This window comes from Equus przewalskii, chromosome 31, assembly GCF_037783145.1.
Source record: "Equus przewalskii isolate Varuska chromosome 31, EquPr2, whole genome shotgun sequence".
Lineage (NCBI taxonomy): Eukaryota > Metazoa > Chordata > Mammalia > Perissodactyla > Equidae > Equus > Equus przewalskii.
Window position 1 is genome coordinate 5,952,890 of NC_091861.1, and position 20,622 is coordinate 5,973,511.

At 37.0% G+C, this 20,622-nt stretch overlaps 1 protein-coding gene across 2 annotated transcripts in view; it reads left to right on the plus strand.

The window, feature by feature from the left end:
* CNST (consortin, connexin sorting protein) overlaps positions 1-20,622 on the plus strand; it is a 114,335-nt gene that overhangs the window by 1,211 nt on the left and 92,502 nt on the right. The window lies entirely within an intron of this gene.

Consider the following 20,622-nt stretch of genomic DNA (forward strand, 5'->3'; position numbering starts at 1 on the left):
TGAGCTTGGCATTTAAATGCACAAGGAAAAGATTTCTAAGGAATGCATCACCTAGCAAATAGGAGTCTAAAGATTATGCTCAGCTGATGAATCTCAAATGGATAATTGACAGCCAAATACAGCCTCTTTTGGGTTATAAATTTGTTAGGAGACCATAGAAAGTATCGAATTAACTGTTGTGAACTCTGGGGACTCATTGGTCTTAATTTCCTTAAATTCTTTTTTTATGCAGTTTCCCCATCTACAATTTTCTAGAAGTAACTTTTGCGTCCTCTGAACAGCTGGAAAAGCTTCCCCCGCCCCCATCCTTTACTGAGCTGTCTTCCCTTCTCCCCTTAAAGAAATATTTCCGTAGATTCAGAAATACTCTGGGTTTTTTCCCCCAAGAGTCCTGGAGGCCTGCATTTTAAAATCAAGTAAAGCAGAACGATGTCTTACGGTTGAAGAAGAAATGTTTCACTTGTAGAAATGTGTTGTGGAATATTTCACTTTTAAAATATACTCTTATGGGGGCAGTGTTTCGTTGGTTTGAATCCTGGGCGCGGACATGGCACTGCTCATCAAGCCACGCTGAGGCGGCGTCCCACATGCCACAACTAGAAGGACCCACAACAAAGAATATACAACTATGTACCGGGGGGCTTTGGGGAGAAAAAGGAAAAAAGTAAAATATTTAAAAAAAAATGTACTTAAAAAAAATTGTGGTAAGAAAAATACTTATTTTAAAATATGCTTTCTTATTTCATAATATTTGTGGGCCAAAGGTAGCCTCCTCAGCCCTAGAGAAACTGATGTATTTTTCAGTTTGCTTTTGGGTGTTGTTATTTTCTTTTTGTTTTGGAAGAGAGAATTAGGTTATGATAATTATTTCTCTTTTTATAGTGTTAATGACTTGTTTGTATTTGAAGATGCTTGAATAATAAAGAGACTGAATCTTAAACGTTTTATTTTTCTGAGGCCCCATGGAACTGGAAACGAACGAAATGTCCATTTCACTTTAAAGATGCACCTTATAATCAGCTTTTAGACCTACTTTATTAGAAAACTTGATTTGTGTATTTCCCATCTTATTTTCTTATGAGGTGTGGTTTTTGTATCCTGTGCTATTTTTGCCTTTTTGAAGAAATCTTCCTTTAAAATGGTGTCAGGGCAAAGTGATTCTGCTGACTATTTTTATACTCTTCTTAAGTTATTTTTATTATCATCTCAATTTAATTGGTAAAAAGGGAAAATAATGCTTTTTTCTTCTGGCTTTTAAATAGGTATTGTAATTGGGAAATATTGAGTGAGTTTTTGTTTACTATCAGAATTAAGGCTATAGGTCTATAGTAGGGCTGTGCAGTAGGAATATGTTGCAAGTCACATAAACAATTTAAATTTTCTGGTCACATTAACAAAGTAAAAAAGAAACAAGTGAAATTAAGTAATATATTTCATTTAATCCCTTATATAGTTTCAGCATGTAATCAGTTTTAAAAGTTTCTAACAAGGGACTGGCCTGGTGGCATGGTGGTTAAATTCACATGCTCTGCATCAGTGGCCTGGGGTTCGCTGGTTTGGATCCTGGGTGCAGACCTACACACTGCTTGTCAAGCCATGCTGTGGCAGTATCCCACATTCAAAACAGAAGAAGATTGGCACAGATGTTAGCTCAGTGACAATCTCTCTCAAGCAAAAAAAAAAAGAGGAAGATTGGCAATGGATGGTAGCTCAGGGCCAGTCTTCCTCACACACACATGAAAGTTCATAACGAGATATTTTACATTCTTTCTTTCATACTAAATCTGCAAAATTTGGTGTGTGTTTTACACTTACAAACCATCTGAATGTGGACTAGCCACATTTCAGGTGCTCAGCAGCAACATGTAGCTAGCTAATGTTAGGACCTTATTGGGCTTCACTTATCTACAGGATTACTGTGAGATTCTTAAGATGTCTTTCTACCCTGAGAGTCTGGGGTAACTTCTGTGGGGTAAATTTAAAAATCTTTTCCTTGAATTACTGTGATATTCAAACTGAGGAGTTTGTATGCAGGAAGAACGTTCCAAGAAGTCTCTTCCTGTTAATGTTGACTCTGTTAACACTGAGGAGGATAAACAGGTCCCCAGTGCTTGTTCAGTGAGGGTCATAAGATGAATAGAGTGCTCAGTCATTTCCTGAGGTGTCATTGTTAGAGTTTTTTACATCAGCATGTCAACAATGTGTCAAGGTGCCATGTGAGTCTTTGTTTACTGTATCTATTGGTGTTAAGTAGGGAGAACTTGAGGACCTACAGGAAGACTGAACTTTATGGTGAACAGGTAGAGTACTTACTGTTGTAGACTTCTTTTCTGAATCACATTTCAGGCATGGCTAAGAGTTTTGTAAACGTGCTTCTCTATATGACGTGTTTCTTATCAAAGGAAAGGTAAATTCTTTTTAGCAAAATTTAGAAAGGAACTGGGTATGTTTTTTGGCTCTAAAATGCTGGGAGGCTTAGTGGTAGTAAAAGAGTAACACATGTATCATGGTTTAGATAAATTTAAAAGGAAATATGGCAGTTTTTATAGAAAGCTATTGACATATTGTCTAGGTGTATGCTTTAAGTTGTTTTTGCAACAGAGGTGGTGATTTGCATGAAGCCATCTCTTGTTCAGAGCTGTTATAACTGAAAGAGAACCCTGTTGGAAAGCTAAATGACCTCAGTGAGGGTCAGTAAGATCCATCATTGTTCTTATCAGGACCCCTGTACTTTAATAAACTTTCCTAAATACTGTTTTAGCTGCAGTTTTATTTCTACATTTAATGTCAGAATTCAGTGTCAAGGGGCTGGTCCAGTGGTGTAGGGGTTGGGTGTAGTGTGTTCTGCTTCCATGGCCCAGGGTTCACAGGTTTGGATCTCAGGCATGGGCCTACACACCACTCATCAAGCCATGCTGTGGTGGCATCCCACATACAAAATAGAGGAAGATTGGCACGGATGTTAGCTCAGGGCCAGTCTTCCTCTTATACACACACACACACACACACACACACACACACACACTTCAGTGTCAAAATTTGCCTGAAGTCCTAATTAATATCCAGTGTAATTTGATACAAGTAACAAGCCCCCTCCACAACCTTTAGGGTATAAAGAAATCTTAAATTGCCTGGTCAGTAAACAAACTGCCTCTGTACAATCTAGTCGTTATAGACCTGGCGCACTGTTGGCAGTGTGTAGGATATTAAAGGATCAAAGACAGAATGGGAAAAGGGGGTGGTTATTGGATGTTGCTTGTTTTGTGAGAGATGCATATGTGTATGTAGAGAAATACAGTGTTTTCATTTGTATTTAAGTATCCATTGACACCATTTTAGTTAGATTAAAAAAAAAGAATACATTGTTTTGTTCCTAAAATTAGTCTTAGCAAATTTCTTTTTAGTTATTTGAGGAGAAGTAATTGATAGTCTGGCAATCTTCGATTTTTTTTTTTTTAAAAAAAGCTCTTATATGGCCTCTACAAGGATTGTATTTTTATTGAGAAATTCTACAGTCAATATGTCTAAGTCTTGATACAGTTATGGAGCATTCTCTTTAGTTTAGGGCCTTGAAGATTCACGTGAATACTGTACTGGCTTTTCTTTATTTAGGAATCATTCCCTTGGGGGAAATTATATTTCCTTTTAACCAGGGAATACTTTTGTTTTTCATGCGTTTGAAATAATTCATTTGTAATATCATTTAAAGAAAAACATCGTAAAAAGTTCTGGATCTTATAATAGCTTGAGATTTCTTAGATTGTTTTAGTCACAGTTTTGAGATTCTGCACTTTGTTATATTTGGAGGTGGGAACTTGGCCATTCTGCCACTCATCCCTGCCGTCTCTTAGGACTTCATGTTTTTCATCATCATTAACCTTGTGGAAAGGAAAGATAGTGTGTGTCTGTCAAAATACTGACAAATCAAGGTTGTTTTTCCCTTTTGACTGTAGGAAGAATTCTGAAGCAGTAAGTGACAGATTTAGTCACCTTTATTGATATTTGGCCATTTGGCATTTTAATTGACAGTACCTGAGAGATTTTAGGAATCAACAATATTTTGTAATTGTCATATCTATTAAATTCTCTTATGAGAACACTTAGCCTGTTTTTCCTGGAAAACTGCTACCTGGCTAAATAATTACCTTTTTTTCTATGTTAGCTGAGTTTTGAAAACCCAGTGATTTAGATGGCTGTGGTCTTCTAATTTGAACGAAGGCAAAGTAACATTTTAAAGCACTTTTTATATTACAGATTTTGAAATATATAGTTTCCTTAAAATATGTGAACTTTATGATAAGGTTAAGAATGCTGTTGTTCCTGGGTATTTGAGAGCATATCACTTATATTTTTATTTTATGCATGCATTGTTTTTCTTGCTGACCGTTTCTCTCTTCTACAGGTCTTACTGCTGTACAACTAAGTCTTAAAAAGGATGGATGAACTAAAAAAATATTGCTTAAGATTTTTCAGTGAGGACTTATTTTCGTGAAAATATATCTTATTTATTGAAGCCTAGTGGAGTTATTCTTTTCACTTTATGAAGCACCAAAGATTACTTTAGATTTTTTTTCCCACTTGTGGAGCATGAAAAAAATTTGGTTAAGTGGGTCTTAAAAGGGTTCATACCAAGTAACCGACATGATCTCCTCCCTCAAGTTCAGCTCAGATGAAAAGAGGAGTGGAAGTATAAACTATACTGATTCAAAAATTATGAAATTTAGTTTCCTGAAAAAGGCTTTATTTCTCTCCATTTGTGGCTTATTAATCCAAATTTGGTCATCAGGCTTTATTTTCTTGAACAATTTATGAAGTAGTCACTAGGTTTCTTTTGTTCCAATAGTTTTAAAAAAAATTTTTGTGGAGTTCTTTGCCATGTCAACTAGAGTTCTACCTGTAACATTGGGTAAGCACTGTAAAGACCCAAAATTAGAAGCAGTGTCATGTGACTTCCTTATTTTAATCATAAATGTTTTTGACTAAGGAGAGCAAGGACAGTTTGTCTTATTAGTCTTACATTTGAACTCTAGCTTAAAAATTGATCTGCTAGGTCTTATATTCACCAAAGCTCATATTTTCAGTAGTCAGAGAAAGATCTATTTCAAATTAACCCAAAGTAAAAGGTATGTAATTCAGGAGGCAGTTTTTGTTGTAGCAGGTGGCCTCTTGGTTAATTATAATTTTGTGGATTTTGTTGCCTACAGGCTTTTTGTCCTTTTTCAGCTGTATGACTGGAGGAAACCTAGGGATTCCCTAGTGAACCCCAAGAGGGCTTTGACTTTCCTGTATATGGCTTGCCTTCCCTGACATTCTCAAGGAGTATACCTATGTGTGCAAAAACTTATGAGCAAAAATTCTCTCCAAGGACACTTATCTAGGCTGAAGAAACGGATATTCTAAGAATGTCTGTCTTATGATCAAGGCTTCCTTATCCTTATATAGTACTTTGTATAAAACTATGTATAACCTTTGCTGGAGAGTTTCCATTTTGTTTCTATGTGAAAAGATATCCAGAAAGTCCCCGTAGCTTGTTTTGCCTTACCTAACCTTTTGGTTCTTTCCTATTCTTCTGTCTTCCATGGAAAGCTCACAAGTCAGGACAGGTCATAGATGATTATAAACTTGAAGGGGGAAGAGAGTAGGAGTACAAACCTTACTCCTTCCGTCTTTCCTCTCCTTCCTTCTCTATCACAAAAGTAGTAATGCTCCAAAGAGAACAAGAAAAAAAAAAACAATAAATTTTAACCTGAGGAAAACGTAGCTATTCAAAATTCCTTCTTTTCCATGATGAAAGTTGAACAGAAACTTTAATTTAGCAGTCAGAATCCATTGATTTCTCTCATACTACTTATGACGTCTGATAGATTGGCCAGGAAGAAACTTTGAGTACAAGGAAGCTTTGAGTGCACAGACACTGGACTGTGCTAGGATATATTTAATAGTGCCCTCTTTTTGTCATATATGTTTTCTTTAGGGAATATTCTCCACTGAAATAAAATATCTGTGGGGAAAAATCATGTTCTACCAGCAGTCTTCCAAAGCGTTGGAAGGTATCTTCCTCTGGGACAAATTTTTTTCTCTGTTGGTTTATCCTTTTCTTAGAATTTCTAATCTGGAATAAACTGCCTTACTCTGGAAGTTTTTCCTTTCCCAAAACCCCATCAAAATACATTCTCTTGAATGACTAATTGCAAGAAAGCTTATTCACTTTTACACCTATCTCTCTTCCTGCCTTTCTATTAACTTTCTGTGTGCTGGAGATATAAATCAGTGTGTTGCCATTATGTTAAACATCAGAATAAGGATTAATATTATAAATATTTATGTAGGTATTTTATTGTAGCAATGGAAAACAGTAGCTACCTATATGACATGAGTAAAATATAATTTCTGGAGAATAATCAGTTTTTTACCTTGGGCCCAAGAATAGGCTTTCAGGGGTCTCTAAGCCTCCTGAAATAACATTTATAACTTAGGGGTAGTATATGTGTATTTTTCTGAGGAGGGAATTCTTAGCTTTCATTAGATTCTTCAAAGGGTCCTTGACCTACAAAAGCATAAGAACCACAAAATTAATTTGACCTCATTTATAAATCTCTAACTCTTAGAAGCAGCTATAGTTTTATAAGGATTTCTATATATAAGCTTCATTTCCTAGTAGTATTTTACTTAAAACAAGAATAATTTAATAGATTATTTGATAAGACAAGGCATAGTTCAGCCCCATGGCTGAGAGGTTAAAGTTCAACGTGCTCCTTTTGGTGGCCCAGGTCCACAGGTTCGGATCCCGGGCATGGACCTACTCCTACATACAAAGTATGTGGAAGATTGGCACAGACGTTAGCTCAGGGAGAATCTTCCTCACCGCCCCCCCTCCCCCCCCCAAAAAAAAGAAAACAAAGAAAGAAAGGGGAAAAAATTTAAAAGGAAAGAAGGAAAGAAAAAGCATAGTGATTCTTTTAAAAAATAAATCTTCCCCAACTATCTTACCTTTTGTCTTTTAAAACTTTAGAAATTACTCTTTATACCTCTCTAATACCTTGCAGGATTTTCAATCATTTGTCTGCCCTCTGTGCATTTTACACTGTAGAAAGATGATTACTTCTTGTGGTGAATTTTTCCTCAAAGTCCAAAAACTTGTTCACAGACTTGGGATTGGGGTAAACGAGATCTGTGTTTTATAAGGATGCCCTATCCGGTGAGAGGAATGGGTCCACAGATAGATTGCTTAGACAGACTTGCTCCCTGATGAAGTGGAAGAGGGTCAGAAACTGAGTACAGATAGATTATCCTTGAACAGCAGATAGAGACATTCTTCTACTGACAAAAGAGGAGGAAATACTGGTTACCAACTAACATCTGGTAACCTCTGTTTACTTGTGACCCAGGTCAGACTGTCTGCTGAGCTGGGGTAGGAAGGGGACTGAAGGACGGTGGTGAAGGTTTAGTATAGCTTTGGAGGATGTGGTTCTGGGAGATCAATGAGGACGGATATCTGGCCAGCATTGAGGCTCCACCTGAGGTTGGATGGATACTGCTTTTGTAGAGTTATCAATCTGCGTGATTCTGATTTTCTTTAGCAATAGATGGCAATTTGGGTATAAGAGCAGAGAAAGTGGTTAGGTTGATCAGGGCTGGGATTTTATAGGATTGGTGCAGTAGAAGTAAAAGAGGACTAAGGAAGTAGCTAGATAGGCCGCATCAGTGAATGATGGATAGGAAAGAAAGTAATGCCAGGAGGAGGCTGACTAGTGAGGGAAAAAAAAAGAGGGGCAGGAGTCTGGAGTTCTTGATGTGGTTGAACTGGGTACTGGCAGTAAGGGATTCAGAATAAAAAGAAAAGGAATTTAGAACCAGCTAATGGGATATTGGTAGTGGGGTGTTGGAGATGTGAGACTTATCTGAGATGAATAGATTGTTTTGATGCTCAGTAAAAAGATAAGACTGGGGTGACACTAGCTAAATTGACCAGATAGTAAGGTGTCATTATAGATCTTTTAAACATGAGGAAATATTCATTCCACAAGTATATCAAGTGACTGTTTTTATTATGTTAGATACAAAGATAGTGTTTTCCGAAGAGTAATCTGCCTCCACAAGTATATCAAGTGACTGTTTTTATTATGTTAGATACAAAGATAGTGTTTTCCGAAGAGTAATCTGCCTCTGGTATACAGGATGGATTGAAAGGGCTATGTGAGACGATGAATGAGAGACTTCATTAAAAATAAATATATCAGCCTAAACTCATTTTGAAATTTCATAACTTCTGAAATGATACAATTAAATGAGTTTTTGCTCCTTGTTCAAAAGAAGAATAGAGAGTAAGCTAGAGAGCTCCTAACTTAGGTTTTATAATTTAAAAATAGTGTTAAAATTGTGTTTGATGCCATATAGATTATTATGTTCTTTATCCTAATTGAATTCATGTTAATTTTAATTTATTGATAATCCATATGAACCTACACATAACAATATACGTATGTATGTACACATCACAACATCCATATACATTTTGGTGAATAATTTTGAAATGTAGTGGCTTGTGAATAACTCTGACCCTACTAGTGTTAGTTCCAGTGAGTTTAATGGCTAGTGTTTGAGCCCATAGGTGATCAGCGTTGTACTAATTACTCTGGGAAATGCAGTGGAAATGAGTCCTTTCACCAAAACATTTGATGAAAAATACAAGTCCCAAATATATATACATCATCTTATCTCTATACGTCATTTTAAAGATTTTTATTTTTTTTCCTTTTTCACCCCAAAGCCCCCCAGTACATAGTTGTATATTCTTTGTTGTGGATCCTTCTAGTTGTGTCATGTGGGATGCTGCCTCAGCGTGGTTTGATGAGAAGTGCCATGTCCGCGCCCAGGATTCGAACCAACAAAACACTGGGCCGCCTGTAGCGGAGCGCGCGAACTTAACCACTCGGCCACGGCGCCAGCCCCTCTATACGTCATTTTATCTCTTAATGTCATGAACAGCTTTGTGTAGATTTGTTGTAACTATTTTAGAAAGGAAAGGAAATAACATGAAAAACTTTATTGGTTAGTATAATGTATAATTAATTCAGTAAATATTGTGTAGAATTTACTGTCTTCATTTTACCAGAATTGTAAGTGTCACCTTTTTGACTTAGAGTTTGGTAAACATGTGGGGAAAAGTTCTGTAACAGTTCAGATGAGTTCATTTCTCAGATCTATAGAGTTCCACCATGGAGGTCTCTAGTTTGTGCCTTTGAGAACTGTCTTTGGAGAAACTCCTGTTTCTGTAGGTTATTGGCAAATATATTGGTCGACTCTTTGATGCTCTAAAATACGTAGGGTCCTGAGCCAAAGGGTGTCCTCATTTTCCAAAAGAAGAAAAACCTGCGTATTTATTACCTGAGATGATACGTGTCAAGGTGTCTACCTTCCACAGTGTTTGGCACACAGTAAGCTCTTATTAAATGGTGCAAAAGCACAACATTTTAATTTACTAAACTTTTGTGATAACCTTATATTTATTTGGATTATTTTCTTTTTAAAGAGGTGAATAGTAATTAATATTTAGATTAACTCTGTAGTATTCTTAGTGATGTTTAAAAAATTATGTGTTCTTGACTCAATGCTTTTTTAAAATTTTTTTTATTATTATTTTTTTAATTTAAAGATTGGCACCTGGGCTAACAACTGTTGCCAATCTTCCTCTTTTTTTTTTTTTTTTAAGGATGGGCACTTGAGCTAACAACTGTTGCCAATCTTTTTTTTTTTTTCCTGCTTTATCTCCCCAAATCCCCCCTGTACACAGTTGTATATCTTAGTCGCTGGTCCTTCTAGTTGTGGGATGTGGGATGCCACCTCAACCTGGCCTGATGAGCGGTGCCATGTCCACGCCCAGGATCTGAACCCTGGGCCGCCGCAGCAGAGCGCGCGAACTTAACCACTCGGCCACGGAGCCGGCCCCTTGACTCAATGCTTTTTAAAAAAAATTGAGTATAAAATTATTCTTCCTGTTTTGCACTTTTCTGTATTTTGCATATTCAAATTATTTTTTCCTCTTCTTTTTTGTTGGTATTCAGAATATTTCTTCAACATAAATCTTCAGAAATAAAACTGCTAGATCTTAATTGTTTTAATATTCTTGCTACTTATTGTGAAATTGTTTTCTGGTATGTTGTTCCAATTTACATCCAAATCAAGCAGCATGTGACAATGCATATTTCATTGAACCCTCACCAATATTACGTATCTCATTTTTTAAAATGCTTGTTAATTCGAGAGGCAGATCAGTTGCCCATTTTGGTTAGGGAAGAGGTTTTGTAGTAGACTAGCAGGGAATAGAGTTGGAGAGATGGTTGCTGAGACATTGTGGAAAGGCTTAGGAGTGAGGACTGGAAGTGGAGCAGCCCCAGTGTGAGTTGAAAAGGCAGCTCCAGTAGGCCCCTAGCCACTTCAGATGCTTTCCCATCCAGCCAAGCTGTCACACTCAGTTTCCTCTAAAAACTCCTTGTCTTTGTACCTGTCCCATCCCACTCTCTCCTTTTTTACCATCTATCTAATTTTTCCTTCTTGTTTTGACTCAATCTGATCTCCTCTATGTCTTTTCCTGTGCAGGAGGCCTGCCCAGCTAGAACAGCAGAGCAGAGCAGAGTGTGTTCTCTGCTGGCAGGCTCACTCGAGGAAGAAGGTGGCTGAGCCAGTCAAGCTTAGGTATTACCAAATTTACCAAGCAGATAAATCCGTCTACCTCCCCAGAGGTGAGAGAAGGAGTCCATCAGGAATAGGGCAGGTGCTTCCACTAGCATGACCCTCAATCTTTAACTCTGCCACATTCTTAGTGATTAAAAAGATATGTGTCAGCATACATTCAATGCTTTTTAAAAACTTTTTTTCTGAGTATAAAAGTAATGCAACTTGCAACTCAATAAATAAAAAGGCAAATAATCTAATTTAAAAATGGGCGAAGGATCTAAATAGACGTTTCGTCAAAGAAAATAAACAAATGGCCAATAAACACGTGAAAAGATGCTCAATATCGTTAGCCATCAGGGAAATGCAAATCAAAATCACAGTGAGATACCACTTCATACCTGGTGATAGAGAAGTCGGAACCCTCGTACGGTGCTAGTGGGGATGTAAAATGGTATGATCACTGTGGATAATAGTAAGGTAGTTTCTCAGTCAGTTAAGCATTGAATTAGTATATAACCCAGCAATTCCACTCCTAGGTGTGTACTGAAAAGAAGTGAAACAACTGTTCAAAAAAAACTTGTACAGGAACATTTGTAGCAGCATTATTCATAACAGCCAAAAAGTAGAAACAACCTGAATGTCCATCAACTGATGAACAAAGTATCCATACAATGAATACTATTTGGTAATAAAATGAATGAAGTATTGATAAATGCTGCAATGTGTATATACTCTGAAAACATGCTAAGTGAAAAGAATTCGGTCACAGAAGACCACACGGTGCATGATTCCGTTTATGTGACATATCCAGAATAGGCAGATCCATAGAGACAGAAAGTAGATTAGTGGTTCAGTGGTTGCCTGGGGCTGGCATGAGTGGGGGGGAGGGAGGGCTGAGAGAATGGAAACTGACTGCTAATGGGTATGGGGGAGTTAGGGAGGTTCTTTTTGGGGTGAAGAAAATGTTCTCAAATTGATTGTGACATTGTTGCACAGCTTTATGAATATACTAAAAAGTATTGTACATTTTAAATGTGTGAATTTTATCTCAATAAAGCTATCATTTAAGAAACTCAATTGAAAAAATGATTGCTTATCATAGGAAATGTATAAAATAGAAATGCAAAAAGGAAAAAATGATTAGAATTTTTTAAATTCCCTATTTTCATTTTGATGGTAAGCTAAAAGAAAATAATACGAGTTTATTCAAGATCATCATGACTGACACCTTAAAACAACATTCTGATATGGAATTTCAATGCCCAAGTTTGCATTTCTGTTTATAATCATGGGGGTAAAATTAATAAATGATGCCTTTGGGGCAACGTCACAGCATGTTGTAAAAACAAAGGCTTCTCAGTAGTGAGTAGAGACAAGTGGTGGGAGAGCTGAGTCCTCAGGTGCCCATGATAAGTAGAGGTGCTGAACGTGAAAGGACCTGTGTCATCACAATTGTTGTCATATTCAGGTTATGAACAAAATTTAATTTTTATGGGGCAGCATCATGCCTCATATTAAATTAGTCTTATTTTAATTTTATTGGTGTTTTTATTGCTTGTGTTAATTTTTAAGTTGGTTCTGTTTTAATATTTGTATTGGAGTTTTAAGCACAGAAAAATTCTGTTTTTACATCTTTAAGTGAGGTTATAAGTAAAAATAGTATATCGGTACTTAAGGACCATCATAATTACTTTCAGTGGAGCCATTCAAGAGAAATAGTGACATAAATAGCTAGAATTGAAGGGGCCCATGATTTTATTGCTGAAGAATTAAGGCTTGGAGGAGTGTCTTGCCCAAGCTTTTCAAACAAGTTATTAACAGACCTTGGGTTATAATGCAGGTTTCAAAATTTGCAGCTCAATGTTTTTTTCTCTTATGCTTTATCACTTTTTTCTTTTCACTTACTCAATCATTACTAGCAGCTTGCCTTCTACTGTTACTTGTTTCTTGTACCCGTGCTTTGTCTCCTCAAATAGAAAACTCTTGGTTCTTTTTATGCTATCCCCTTCCACTCCTACTCCCCACATAAACGCTGCGCTGAGCCTGGTGGAACGTACTTAGTAGGACTCAGTAAATCTTAGTAAAGGACATTAACTTTGCCTTTAGAGAGCCATGAAAACTTGGCCTTCAAAATTAAGGCAAGTGTCAGAGTGAAAACGTTTGGAAGCCTTATTTTAACATGGAACAAGTAAAGTAACATTTTTACTTTAAAAAGTTTTAAATATTGTTTTCAGTTTTTACCTTTTTAGGAACTATTATGAACTCTGTTTTTTAATGGGATATTGCCAAGTTATAGCTTTTTTTGGTGATTGCTAAGGTGGACATCTTTCTTTTAGTAAGGAAATGAACATGTACTAAGGAAATCATTCAGGTGCAGATGTTTTTGTGATTAAAACATCTTCAAAATTGATAATTCTTATGAAATAGAAGTTTAAGCAGTACAACCAAATCCTGTTGTACTACTCTTGTGACTTTGTTATTCATCTCCCTCCCTGAATGTCACTCCCTTTATATAGATTCTCCCCTCTCCTAGTTTTACCTCCTTATTCTAACTCTCTTTCTAGACCCTCTAACCATTCCCTGAGTCTGTTTTTGGCTAAGGCTTCTCTGCAACTCAGTAGTCTGGGTGATGTCCTGTATACTCCATCCACTATGTTATACCTCTTATTCAAATTCTCAAAGGGTAGCTCTATTTTCACTGGGACCTCTGAGGTTATTCTACTATTATTTTAGTCTTTTACCTTTAAAGTTTCAGGACAGTCCTATTCATAAAATAATGGAGTTTCTTAATTTCAGTAAGAGTGGTCATAATTCTTATTGGAACCAGTTTTATTCCATTTGTTTCATAGATTTTTCATTTTGCCTTCTAAGTGGGCATGGAATTATCTTTCATGTTTTTCCCTAGTGGAGAAATCCAGTCAGGAATGTAAGGAGGTAAACCTTTCAAGTAAAATTGTAGTTGAAGGAAAAAAAAAGGAAATGCTAGGTTAAAATAAATTTGACCTTGGTCTAGTTGCATTTGCCTCATCTCTATTTTTGAAAAGAACTTAAAACAGTTCTTCTGTATTTTCTTTGAATATTTACACTTTAATTTGCGTAACATGAGGAGCAAGGATTTGTAATTACAGACTCAAAAATTTCTAGGTCAGAAGGTAGAGTGAGCCCACTTAATTTAATTCATTTGGTTATTTTTACTAATTCATGCTTCTTTTTTGGAATTTGCTGAGTTGTCCTTATCATATTTAATTTTTCAGTGACAAAAATACTCTCTATTTTGGAGTTTCCCCTCTATTTCTGTTTCCTACCAGATAATATTTGTAGGTTTTTTGTTAAGTAGATTTTAAACTTCAACTTAAGTGATGTAACCATTTTTCCACATCTATTTCCTTAGGTAAGAGATAGTGAAAGAGAGACTTTAGAATTTTAGTTCAGTTGAACAAGCATTTATTAAGCACTGTTATGTGCCGAGGGCTGTGTTGTGGTAAAGGTGCAAAAGAAATAACACACACTCTCTTGCACTTGAATTACGCTTGGGAAATAACATACATGCGTGAAATAACTTCTGAAAAAGCCTGAAGCAATAAATAAGCAAACTTGAGACAGTGTCCACTCAACACTTTAAAAATTACAGTGCTTATTTCATTTTGAAAAATGTCTTTGAAATATTTTAGTGTAGTTTCTGTATTAGCTGTTGCCTCAAACTATGATTGGACTTCTCTAAGGCCAAATAATAAAGAGTCTTTCAATTTCCTTCTCCTAACTTCTCCAAACTCTTAATCTACATTTTACCTAACTCCAGTTCCACCTTGTGTTTGGCCGTCAGAGACAGCATAGACTCTGGAGCTGCCTGGCCTAGGTTCAAGACTCAATGTCAGCAGCTGTTTGACCTTGAATGAGTTGCTGAACCTGACAGTACTTCAGTTTGCTTACCTATAAAATTGAGGTGCTAATAATAATTACCTACTAGGATCGTTGTGAGGATAAATGAGTTAATATATGCGTGGCACAGAGTAAGCGCTGTATAAATACATGTCGTTATTCTCATACTCTCTTGTTATGGTTATTCCTAATAATGAACTTAAAGATTCCATGAAGTCATCTATTTGAACCTCAAGATTTTTTGGAATTTTGTATTTTTTATATTCTGGTCTATAACGTCTGTTTTAACATAAAAATAGTATCTGCCTTCCCCCCTCAATTTTTGGAATGAGTTCATGTTACCAGAAAATGTGCATTTATCATCCTGCAACTTTGTAGATCCCTGGTGAGCTTTTCCCCTTTCCTCTTTCTGTTAAATGTTTGTTCATATACCTGGCTGCCTACCAGGTTCTGTACATGTGCTCATCATTAGCTTTAAGTTCTTCTCAAGGCGGGATTCTGTCTTGATCAGGATGATGATGACAGTGATGACAGATTTAACAATTATTGAACACCTAATGTTATACATCTTGGTATCACTAGAAAATTCATGATTTCACAAATAGTCAATAAGACAGACTTTTTATTTTATTTATTTATTTTGTAAAGATTGGCACCTGAGCTAACAACTGTTACCAATCTTCTTTTTGTTTTCCTGCTTTTTCTCCCCAAATCCCCCCAGTACATAGTTGTATATTTTAGTTGTGGGTACTTCTAGTAGTGGCATGTGGGACGCTGCCTCAGAGTGGCCTGATGAGCCGTGCCATGTCCGCATGCAGGATCCGAACTGGTGAAACCCTGGGCCGCCAAAGCAGAGCACGCGAACTTAACCACTCAGCCACGGGGCCGGCCCCAGACATTTTAATATTGTAATTCAAGTATAAAATGTGGCTGGAAGTGCCATCCAGCATTATTTCTACTCTTAAAATTCTTTTTTTTTTTTTTTAAAGATTTTATTTTTTCCTTTTTCTCCCCAAAGCCCCCCGGTACATAGTTGTGTATTCTTCGTTGTGGGTTCCTCTAGTTGTGGCATGTGGGACGCTGCCTCAGCGTGGTCTGACGAGCAGTGCCATGTCCGCGCCCAGGATTCGAACCGACGAAACACTGGGCCGCCTGCAGCGGAGCGCGCGAACTTAACCACTCGGCCACGGGCCAGCCCCTCTAAAAATCTTCTAAGAGGAGGATTGGCAGCAGATGTTAGCTCAGGGCTAATCTTCCTCAAAAAAAAAAAAAAAATCACACATTATATATTGGGACCGGCCCGGTGGCGCAGCGATTGGGTTTGCACGTTCTGCCTCTTGGCGGCCCGGGTTCGCCAGTTTGAATCCTGGGTGTGGATATGGCACTACTTGGCACGCCATGCTGTGGTAGGCGTCCCACATATAAAGTAGACGAAGGTGGGCACAGATGTTAGCTCAGGGCCAGTCTTCCTCAGCAAAAAGAGGAGGACTGGCAGTAGTTAGCTCAGGGCTAATCTTCCTCAAAAAAACAAAACAAAACAAAACAACAATAAAAATCTACGAAATACTTCATTGTTCTCAGAGTTTCCCATAACAAACTTACACACTGAAGGAGAATGTGTTCATTCAACAGACAGTCCTTGAGTGACTACGCTGCATCCAGTGCTAGCCTGGGCACTAGGAAGAAGTTTTAAAAAGTGGCAGTGTGTGGTAATTAACAGTGCACACTCCAAGTTCATGTAGATCTGGGTTCAAATGTCAGTTCTGATGCTCACTCGCTACATAAGCTTGAGCAAGTTACTTTTCTCTCTTTTGGTTTCCTCACCTGTAAGATGGAGGAAATAGTAGGGTTTCTATGAGAATGAAGTGAAATAAGATATGTGAAGTGTTAGCATAGTGCGTGGCATTCATTAAATGTTCAATAAATATTACATGTTATCAATTCACATATTCAATAATATTACATATTATCAGCTATTTTAGGAGAACACGATGGGGGCAGTTATCCAATGGGCTTGAATTTTAACTGCCACATGGGGACAGAAAAGGAGGCCTTAAGATGAATCAAGGAACCTGAATAGGGCATTGGAATTGAGAGCTTCACAAACAGCCAGGACCCTTGAAGATCTCTGTTCTCAGGAGTGATGGATCTGTGTGTGTCCAGGGCGGGGGTGGGGGGAGAGGGGCAGGGATCCACCCAATAGCAGTTATAAGAAGTTTTCCTGTCTCTGCCTTGACATTCTGTTGAAGAGAGGAGCTTCCCTGAGAATTTGTAACCACAGGTCTATTAACCCTGAGGTTTGGGGTTCATAGTTATACTTTCCTCAGCTGAGAATTAATATAAAAACTGGACCTGGCTGGTAATGCAACCTGGGATATCTGGCAAAAGCAAAAGCACTCTGGAAGAAGTGATCCTTAAGTAGACCTGTGCAAGAGATGAAGCCCTTACTGCAGAGGAGCTCATTGTCCACATTACAGAGTAATCACCACGAGCAAGAGTCGACAGAGACAACAAACAACAGATTTAGACTCCCAAGAGCTTAAAAGAATGAGCATTTTCTGACTTTAAATATTAAAAATATGGGATAAAAAACGTGGAAAAGGAGGAGCTGGCCTGGTGGCATAGTTGTTAAGTTCACATGCTCTGCTTCCCCAGCCCAGGGTTCACAGGTTTGGATCCCAGGTGCAGACCTACGCACCACTCATCAAGCCACGCTGTGGTGGCATCCCACATACAAAATAAAGGAAGATTGGCACAGATGTTAGCTCAGGGACAATCTTCCTCACCAAAAAAAAGAGGAAAAGGAAAAAGATACTATCAAAAAATTAAAGACATTTTACATAGTACTATATATGACTTCTAGAAGTAAAAGATAGTCACAGAGATAAACTGAGCAAGCAAATTATACACAACTGAAGAAAAAAGTAGTTAACTGGTTGATATTTGTGAAGTTTGATTCTGAATCCAAGCCCCTGTTTGCAGTACAAAAATATAAAGAGAAATTGTAAAAGAGAGGGTAAGTGATGTAGATTACATAGTAAGAAAATGTAATGTACATCTAATAGGAGTTACAGAGGAGAGAGTAACATGAGTAGGCCGGAGACAATATCTAAGAATATACTGATTGTTTACCAGAATTGACGAGACTTGAATAGTCAGATTTGGAAATCACATGGAGTCCTAAGCAGAGTAAATAGAACTAAATTTCTGCTTAGAATCATGGCAAGAAATATCTTTGATCAGGTAGTTGATTTTTTAATTGGAGCATAGGATTCGTCCCTAAAGCCCCCCAGTGCATAGTTATACATTCCAGTTGTGGGTCCTTCTAGTTGTGGCATATGGGACGCTGCCCCAGCATGGCCTGATGAGTGGTGCTAGGTCCACGCCCAGGATTTGAACCTGCGAAACCCTGGGTCACAGAAGCAGAGCCTGTGAACTCAACCACTCAGCCCTGGGGCCCTCGCAGGAGGATAGGATTTTATCTGTCTTGACATCCAGGGACTAATTTACTAGAGTGTTCTTATCTTTATGGATGGCCTTAGAAGTTTTCCATACGTTATCTCATTTCATTCTTACAACAAAGAAATTGAGGCTCATAGAGTTGAACTAAATTGGCTAAAAATACACAGCTGGTAAATATAGGAGCCTGTTTTTGAACTGAGGAGGGAATGACTCCAAAATCAGAGCATTCCTTTATTTTGCTCTGTCCTGTCTCTAGCTTTCACTTCGGGTTTTGGAATGGAACGTCTGGTACTTAGGAATGATGTGAAATTATATTCTTGAAAATGGTAATAAACTCTACTGAATTTCTAAATTTTGTATTAAGATGGAACATTACCAGTTGCCAGTTTTATTCATGCTTTCCTTAGATTTAAAAAAGAATAACCCGTCATGTTCTTTTAAGGCCTATATGTAGATTTCATTCTTGACATGAAAATATTAGGTTTTTGTAGCATTTAAAGTGCGTTCAGTCAGAAAAGAAATGAATATATAAAATTATTAAAATCTTTTATTGAATAAAATAAAAATAATCCCTAAACATTTTACCACAATCAGCAGGACATTATTTTGCCATTTTACCAACATACTTTTTTTACATACCTTAGTTTAAAGGCCAGAGAGAAAGGTAAGAACAGTTGTAAAGTTGTTCTCTGATTTGCAAAGACTAATTCAGGAGGCCCCAAAGCACAATTGTCTGACGTATTTTTCTGTCTTTCTAAATGAATTCTGCTAGTACTTTGCACATAATAGGACTTCAGATATTTGACTCTGCGACAAAAGAAGCTGTTTTTTTATCCCCTTTATTACTGTTCCCTATTAAATTATTATTTTCTAAAGATTGAGGATATTACATATGAATTTAATTTTGAGAACGTTGGTGTCTTTCTGAAAGTGTATTTATGGCGTGAAAAAAAATTTAGTTCATCAAAACATCCACTCACATCCTTATGTTTCCCTGAGCAGTCTGCCTTCGGGTGCTATTTCTTGTCCTTTCTTCCTCACGCAGTCCCATCCATGGATATGGTAACAACCACATTGGATGAATCTTCATCAATATCTCCATATTGTATTCTCATCCATCACAATCTTTCAGAAAACGTATTCTGGGTCCTTTGTAAAGTACATCACTGTTTAAATGGATTCCATTACGACTGCAACTCCTTGACAGTGAGGAAGGCAGCATCAAGCTGCAGAATCAGAAGACAGACGATATCCCCCACCATACCACCAATTTTCCTTGTACATTTTATGTTTCTCTGCCTTTTTTTCTAATGATACCTCCCCCACCAAACACCACACACACTTTTTCAAAACTCAGTTTCCTTGCCAGATTTCTACTAGACCTTGTGAATATTTTTTTCTTTATCCTGAGGAAGATTCCCCTGACCTAACATCTGTGCTAATCTTCCTCTATTTTATATTTGGGTCACTGCCACAGCATGGCTGACGGGTGGTGTGGGTGGTGTAGGTCCATGCCCGGGATTCAAACCCATGAATCTGGGCTGCCTAAGTGGAGTGTGCCAAACTTAACCACTACACGGGGCCAGCCCCAGGATTTTTTTTTTTTAATATGAAAATAATTCAAGGAAGATTTTTTTATAGTGAGAGTACTTGTACTGTGTGTTAATATTTTTCTAAAGTCTTTTCTGGGAATAGAATTTTCTGAGTGGAATTTACTTGTAAAGGAGTTGTGGGAAGATATAAATTCTTTAAAATTAGATGGATTTATTTAGCTATACCCATGTTTAGTGTATGTACTCTCACTCAATAAATAATTTATTCTGAAATACTATTAATTAACATCAAGTTGAGTATTCTTGGAAAAAATAGTTCATTCCTATACACTGTAGGAAAAGAAGCAGGATAAACTTTAAAGTCCATTATTAATGTTGAAGATTATGAATAAGACTTTGTCACTAATTTATCCAAAATAAAATGTTCTAAAAATAAAAGAGAATCTTTTAAAGGTTCCCAGAAAAAACTAAGAAATTAGAGAAATATAAAGTTCTTTGGGTTAACTTCTTAAGATGGTTTCAAGCTTATAGAGAAGTTTTAAGAACAGAATAAAGAGCTCGCCTGTACTCTTTACACAGATGCACTCATTGTTTACAGTTTCCCCCCTTACTTTATCATTTGTGTTCTGCCACTCTCTCTGTGTATAAATATTTATGTGTGTATGAGCAAAAGGATGTGTTACGCATTTACACGCATACACACACACAGACTTTTCTTCTGAATCCTGTCAGAGTATATTGCAGACGTGTCCTTTACTTCTAAATATATCAGAAGGTGGATTTCCTAAGAACAAGGACATTCTCTTACATAACGACAGTGCAGTTATCAGAATCAGGAAATTTAAATGTTGATGTAATATTGTTATCTAGTCTGTGGTCTGTATTCAAATTTTGACAATTGTCTTAATAATATCCTTTATAGCTGTCTTTTTTTGTTTTTTTTTTTGCAGTCCAGGATCCAACACAATATCATATTGCATTTAGTAGTCATATTTTCTAAGCCTCCTTTAATTTGGAACATACGTCAGTCTTTCTTCCTTATTGATCTTGA